Genomic DNA, 7,682 nt, shown 5'->3' on the forward strand with positions numbered 1-7,682 from the left:
CTGTCTTAAGGCTCAGAGGTTCTCCCTGTCTGCCAGGGGAAGGAGGAGCAAAAGGGAAGGGGAGATTTCATGCAGGGAAGAAGGATTCAGCAAAATCCAAGTCAGTCTGGTGTCTCTGGGAGGCAGCATAGCGATGCCCACAGGATGACACATTGGACAAGCTGGCATACCCATTGTACTCTAGAAATGACAACTTGACAAGAAAGTTAAAGGGCACAATTCAAAAGTGAGGAGACTTATAGCAACTGAAGGAGCTGTGAGAGGTAAAAACCCATGTGATAAAGGAAAAGATTTACTTAATAGTGTCCCAGATTAGATTGGAGGAGTGGCTTCCCTGGAGGCAGGTGTTTCACATCTCTCTGAAGCCCTTCTATCCACCATATTTAACTCAAACTAAGCTAAGAGAAATATTATAAGATTCCCCCCATGAGAAACTGTGGGCCTTTTATGTCTGAACCATTTGGGCTAAAAAGGTGTTCTGGGGTGACCCACGACAGACGACCTCCAGAGTTTGTGTTTGAATTTTTGGAGCCTTTATTAGCTGGCCAGCGGCTACAGTTGCAGCATCTCACCCATGTGAGAGCAGAACTACAGCCCTGACCTTCCTCAGTTCTTCTCTCACTTCATGCTCAGTAACTGGGTTTCCAATAATTTGTCAGGCTGTCAGCTTTTGGTACAGGAAACAAGGGGGGAACTTTAGCAACACAAAAGGAACAATTTAAACACAATGCCTTACAATGAGTAATGGGGTTATGCCTGGCCGGAGTGTGATTGGTTTGTTCTTTCTATGGGAACTCATGGGTGGGGGGGGGGGGGGATAATTATTGGGCTAGCTTGTTGGGCCTTGTCCTATACAATAGGGATCTTGTTCTACCTTTACTGTTAGTTCCTTAGGTATTTTCTTCTGGCCATAGTGGCCAGAACAAAGGGAAAGCAATTTCAAATGAAGCTGATAGACCATCCATACTTCATTGACACCATAGTTGCAAACCATTGAGTCTCATATCAAGACATGCATGCAGATTGTTTCTAAAGTGAGGCTTATATTATGTGAACAAGCAATCAGGTAAATAAGGACATAGGCATGCATTCTATGAAAACAGAGGAAGCAAAACACAAAGGTTAATGCACATAGTAAATCGTAAACCAGTTAAGACTTCTAGATGCAAGGCTTTTGCTGGAATAAAAGCAAGCAGTGACAGTCTGATAGATTGTCTGCAGTTAGAATATCTCTGGTGATGTTATCAGGTGCTGAGAGTCTATATGGCATACACAGCACAGACACAGCTTTAAAACAAAACTTTGAAGACACTTAACAGCATTGGAGTTCAGTATTTAAAATTGGGCATTATGGTTTCCACTGAAATACAATTTTTCTCCCTAAGATTACCCTCATTTTATTAAGTCCAACTTTGGTTTGGTGTGATTATTTGCACAAGTACAACAAGAATAGTAATTGATCAAAATGATCACACAGGCTCTTTCAAGTTTGCTTTGCTGGAATTTTTATAAGGAATATGTAGATTGAGCTTCAGTGAACAGTCAGTCCCTCAGGGTGGAGAAGCCAAGCCACAGTTGCCATCATGTTTTGCCTCCAATACCTGGAGATTTAGGTCAATTCCTAAAGTCCTTGAGGTTCCCAAAGATGTCTTGAAGTTCCTTTTTTGCCATCTTTAAGGAAAGCAATCTTTGTTCCTTTCCTGGAAACACTGCCATGAACCATGTGACCAACTAAGGTACAAGACCATTTCGGCAGTGGCTCTTTGATTGGCATTGGAAGTCAATCTTAATTCCTTAATGCTTTTTGGTGATATCCAGAGTCCAGGCAAGTCTCCCTTAGATATGGAATTCCAGTCAAAGCCTTAGCTAATAAAACCACAAGTGAAGACTGGTCTTATTGGATTTCTGCAAAGAAATGTATTGCTATGACTTGTTCATTAAAATTACCAAATTCCAGTGTAATCAGGTAGGGACAGAAAGCTAAAAGTAATTAATTATCATTTCCTAGGTTGGCAAACACATTCCATGAATTTTAGAAACATAGGCTCTTTGCTGGCAAACACACTGACATTTTAAGAGACATACTTCCATGACGACAGGTATCACATAGCAAAACGCACTGATTTAGCAAACCACAGGTGAACTGAGTTAAACTGATTGGCTTAGATAGCTTAGGCTCAGATAAGATCTATTCTTCAGAATCTGCATTCCAACAGATGACTCAGATAAGAGTTCTTTGAGACCAGGTATTAGCACTTTAAAGGCAGGCAGTCCTTTCTTTGACAAATCCAGAATAAAATCCCTTGCCAGTGTAGGCACTTTTGAGGAATGGAGGTTGTATTACTTACTGACTTTGGGGAGAAAAATCTAAAAAAACCCAACCTTTCGTCCTGTCCTCTGGATTAGAAGATTCGAGCCCAGCCGGGCATGGCTCAGCAGTTGAGCGTCGACCTAGGATCCAGGCAATTGGGGCTCAATTCCTGGTCAGGACACATGCCCGGGTTGTGGGCTCGATCAATGACTCTCTCATCATTGATATTTCTATCTCTCTCTCTCTTCCTCTCCTTTCCTCTCTCTGAAATCAATAAAGATATATTAAAAAAAGAAAAAGAAAAAGAAGATTTGATAGCTGAGGGAGGCATGATAGCCTCCTGTCACAGACTAGAATTTTGAGTGGCCTGTTACCCCTTGCTGGTCATGCAGTCCTATGACCCATCCTACTTAAGCTGACTTGGGGATTCATATTTGCCTACAGCCCAAAGTCCCTTCCCACACCTGGGACAGAGACTCTTCCCAAAACAGTGACACAACTGCCCACCTGTGGGCCCTTTACACAGGAGAGATTGTGATGGCTTCTGATGTTTTTGAAGGCTTTCACCCTTTACTATCTTGGGTAGAAAAATTCTGGCCTTTTTTACTGGCCTCTAACAGCTGGGCTAGGAATCTGTTGTTGTCTCATATCCCTTAAGAGCCTTGGCAGTGTAAGACAGTCTACTCCCTAAGAGGGGAGTGAGAATTCCCTGATAATTCAGCAAGACAGAGGTTTAACACCTGAGCCCTGGGGTTAAATTCTGTTTGCAGTCAGTTTTCAAGATTAGGTAACAAAAACCTTTTATTTCTTTGGGCATCTATACATGAGGCTTTTCTCTATTAGTTATACCTGTGGAAGAAGCATTAATGACAAGCAGCAATGTTTGCTTGAGCAGAAATACATAGCAGTTATGTTTGTAACAGAAACATACAGTGTCAATAGCGAGTATCAAGTGAAAAGAGCTGTAGCTTTTTAGTCCCGTTGCCTAGTTACAACTTCTGCTCCAAGCAACACGGCTGCCAAGGACAGCTACAATAATTTCCTCAAGGAATATGGCTGCTAGGGTGGTGCTCTTTGGCATAGCAATCACTGTGGTTCCCCACCCCTTAGCAATGAGCAAGGGTGGGGGAGGGACCATGCAGCCAGCATTTTGGGATTGCTAGGGCAAGGCCCTGGCAACAGCTTTTCTCAGATGCCTTAAGTCCAGGATTTCTGTGCCACGTCCCCTCACCTCCTTACTCCCCCACCCCCCTGCCCAGGGGCTCAGCCATGAGGTCCAATCTGTGCCCCTAAGCCTGCAGGGCTGGGTGAGGGCACATGGGTGTGCAGCTGCTGGAGAAGGGGAAATTTCCAAGCAGTGTTGTGGGGGGCCCTTCCCTAAGTCACCTGGGGCTCTGGGCTCAGCACTGCTGATGTGTAGGTCCTGGCTACAGGAACCCTGCAAACAATCATCCAGAATGGAGGTGAGAAACTGCCAGAGGGGAATGAATTTGTGTGCCCAGGGAGCACTCAGCTCTGCCAGGCACTGGGTCTGGGAAAGATTTCTTAATCTGAGTGCTGAGTGCGCAGCCACTGTGAATAGGGAAAAGAGCCTGAGGTGGGTCCAAAGCCACCTGCCCAGGCACAGAATTCATGAAATTGGCACTCAGTGTGCACACACTTTCCTTTTGCCTCAAGGGGGTCCCTAGCCACTCTACTGTGATGGTGGCACTGGGGGAGTGTGGGCATTGGCCCCACTGTTGGTAGGGCAGGGATGGTTGCAGCTATGGCCCTAGCTGTAGCCCTGGCCAGGGCACTGATAGATACCCCATCCCCACAAAGCCAGTCCTGGGTCTGGGTCTGAAACCAGCTTACAGGTAGCAGAAGGCAGAAAAAGTAATAAAATTGTCCATATGTTAATCAGTATAGGGGAGAGAGAGAGGAATTACTGAATTTCCAGAATAGGGAAGTCAAATTCCATTTCTCACCATGGTCCAGGCCAGCTGCTTCTTCTGCTGTTATTTTGCTCTCTGAGTTTTGGTTTGGGGGCTGCAACTGGGCTTTGGTAGGGAAGGAGCAGAGAAGGGATTCTTTTGATGCTTCAGTTTTCCTGGTTTCCTTGTTCCATCTGCATCACCATCTGTTACAGGACAGGAGAGGGACTTGTCTCCCTAAGTTGCTCATGGAAGTGGAGTTCTTGGGGTGCTGCTGGACGGTATCAGTAACATGTCAACATAAGAAACATTCACACCTTCAAGGATTTTTATAAGTTTATTTGAGCCAAACTGACAATTGCCAGAAAGCAAAATCTCAATGGATTGAGAAAATGCTCCAGAAAGTGGCAGTTTTACCACTTATTTTATACATCAGAATCAAAGGGGAAGACATAAGGATGTTACATGAAATTCATTGATGATAGATTAGGGAGGCAGGAGAAAGTAAAGCGGGAAATCCCTGCATTGGACAAAAAGTAAAACAAATAGACACTTCTTTTACATAGGTGGGTATAGGTTACTTAACAATTAACATGGTAACAATAACAATGAGAGGCTTCTGTGGTCTCTTGCTTGGATGGGAGATTGTGCTGTGAGGGGTCTGGAAAAAAGAAATACCCCTGACATTCCAAAGGTATATTATCATAGATGCAAAAAATAGTAGGCTCAGTTAAGGTAAAGATTGACATTTTTCAAGGAAGATACCAGCCTAGGACATCACTACCCATCATGACTTGCTTTTAGTTAAGAAATTTGAATTTCATACTGATAAGGGGCACTTATAATTTCCAAAGATTAAGCACCTGAATTAATCTGAAATATAATTATATTACTTATAAATTGTAGAACACATATACTTATGTGAGCAGGGGTTTAAGTTTCTTTTTCCTTAAGTTTCTTTTTCCTAGGCCTTTGGGCCTCTACACTCCCCTTCATCTCGGGCAAAGTAATTAAGGAGGTGATGCAGCTATGAACAATGTATCAGTGAACAGGCATGGTAAAGCTGACTCAACAAGAAATCAAGATATCATCTTATCAAGACATCTCCAGATGACCAAGAACAAAACGATGATGTCTGTGGACTAGCGAGACTGCATGCAGCTGCATTCCATTCCCAGACTCAGTTTACCCCATTTCCCTCTATAACCCTATCTATCCCTCAGGCCATTCCTTAAGACAGGTTTCGTATGCTCATATGCTCCCTGTCTTCTTGGTTGGCCGGCCTTCTCAATAAATGTCTTATATGATTCAACCCTGCCTCCACTAAATTGGGCACAGTGACAGGCAGCCTGAACCCCACTGGGGTTGCCCAGTAACAATACCAACATATGTAGTTACTTTAGTTAGGTCTCTGAGTTTAAGATCCTCCATGTAGGCTTCCCCTGAACTTGTCAGGTTTAGTGTGTGGCCCCTTTTTCATCCACACATGTAATGATAATTATATTTTATTTGTATTAAGATTAGGCTGTAGCTATTCACACGAGAGGAGTTAGAGAAAAGGGGGTATGAAATAAGCCAAGGGTCCCACCTGGTTAAGAGTTATTTCTTTTTTTAAAGGCATTTTTCAGACTAAAGACAGTTAAGAGACATTGGAAAATTTAGTACTCTTGTCTTCTGGTCCTTACCAGATTTGAGTGGTAACACCCAACTTCAAATAGCTGCCTCTGCAGGAGCCAAGCTCTACCTTTCCCCTCTTGAGTTTCGACCTCAGAAAAGATCAAAAGGACAAGTTTCAAGAACTTAAAGAATTAGAAAGCTCCCCTGTGAAGCCCTCCAGACCAGGGCTTTTGTTTGCTGGGAGTTATTTTTAGAATTTTTTATTACTGCTTCAATTTCCTCAATTAGATTTTCTGATTCTTCCTGATTCAGTTTTACATGATCTCACTCATATGTGGAATCTAATAAACAAAATAGACTGAGGAGCAAAATAGATCCAGAGTGATGAATCTCAGTGGGAAGGTGGGGGTGGGGGTGGGGAGAGATTAATTAGAGAATTTATATGCATATATGCATAACCCATGGACACAGACAATAGTGTGTTGAAGGCCTGGAGGAGGGGTGGAGGGGATCAATGGGGAAAAAAGAGGGATATCTGTAATACATTCAACAATAAAGATAAATCAAAAAAAAAAAAAAAAAGGCTCCAGAAAAAAACACTGCACTGGCTCCTTTGTCCTGGAAGAAAGGCAAAAAGCATGAGGTTTCCTGTCATTTCTATGGAGAAAACCAGATCAAAAGGGTCAGATCACATGAGTGCAAGGAGATCTTATCCCCACCAAAGCAACCTTGGCTCTTGGCAAGACTTGCTCCTGAGTCTCTGAGAAGTTCACCCTAGAGGCCTTCAGTGTCTCCAGAAATCACAACACAGTGTTGCAGGGTAGAGGAGACTCCCAGAAAGACTTCCAAAAGCAGTGCAAGGCGGGAGGAGGTCAGAAATGCTCTTTTCCTCCACTACTAGGCACCAGGCACCTTGCAAAACAAAGGATTTGATTTGGTGCCTGCCTGCCTCTGACTCAGCTGTTGCAGCACTCACATTGCTGGAGCTCCCCCGTGGCCTTCTATTCAAAGGCATAGAAATCCGGTGTGCAAGCGTATTGTTGCCCCCCAATGAGTGAAATTCGGCGATAAACGCATCAAGGTTAGTTTCATATGGAACAAGACCCGTTTCTGCGCTCCTCCTGCATCCAGCACTGATTTCCAAGATGCTTCTCAACTTTCCACCAACATCTGACTCAATCAAAGCCTTTTGTCCGCATTAAATAATAATAATAATAAGCTCCTTTTACCTGGCTTGCCAGGTGCCTCACCTCAGCAGATGCAAGGGCTCCCAGGTTGTAAGGACCTACTCTCCTCCCTTCCTACCCCCGCCTCTACCCTCACGTAAAGCCCCTTGTTCCCTCCTCTGTCCATGGGCCCCCCTCCCCTCAGGGCCAGGCCGCCTGCCTGGCCCTCAGTTCGGAGCCTCAGCACCGTGCCCCCCAAGGCCCCAGGCCCCTCGCTGCCACCCGCGTTCCTTCCTCCTCCTGGGCACTGTTTCGGCGCTCCTGGGCCTGCTTCACGCCCTCGCTGCCGCGGTTGCCAGAGCCGCCGGGAAGGCCTCTTGCGGGCACTGCGAGCACCAAGTGGTACCCTGAAACTCTGCACCTCCTCTCCCGCCCTGCCGGGTCTCGTGCACAAAAACCAGGGCGGCCAGGCGCCGCCTCCGGTGCTCAAGAACCCAGCAGGACAGCAGGCGCGCCCGCCCGGCGGAGCAGACGCGCGGGCCGCCGCCGGGCCTCCCGCGGGGAGGACGCCAAGGGGTGTGCGCAGGCGGCGGCCGAGCGAGCCTGCTCTCGTGTGGCGCCGGCAGGGCCCGCGTCGCCCTCCCGAGCCAGGGTTCTCAGGAGCGGGCCGCGGAA

The 7,682-nt window shown here is 45.7% G+C and overlaps 1 long non-coding RNA gene across 1 annotated transcript; it reads right to left on the bottom strand.

Annotated features, from left to right (window-relative positions):
• Positions 1-1,023: 1,023 nt before the first annotated feature.
• On the bottom strand, positions 1,024-4,364 carry LOC107525182 (uncharacterized). Its single transcript, XR_001602035.2, has 2 exons — positions 4,279-4,364; positions 1,024-1,905 (listed from the first exon to the last, which is right to left on the bottom strand). It is a non-coding gene; the product is annotated as an uncharacterized LOC107525182 (long non-coding RNA).
• Between the last annotated feature and the right edge of the window lie 3,318 nt (positions 4,365-7,682).

This window comes from Miniopterus natalensis, chromosome 2 (genome assembly GCF_054644295.1).
Source record: "Miniopterus natalensis isolate mMinNat1 chromosome 2, mMinNat1.hap1, whole genome shotgun sequence".
Classification (NCBI taxonomy): domain Eukaryota; kingdom Metazoa; phylum Chordata; class Mammalia; order Chiroptera; family Miniopteridae; genus Miniopterus; species Miniopterus natalensis.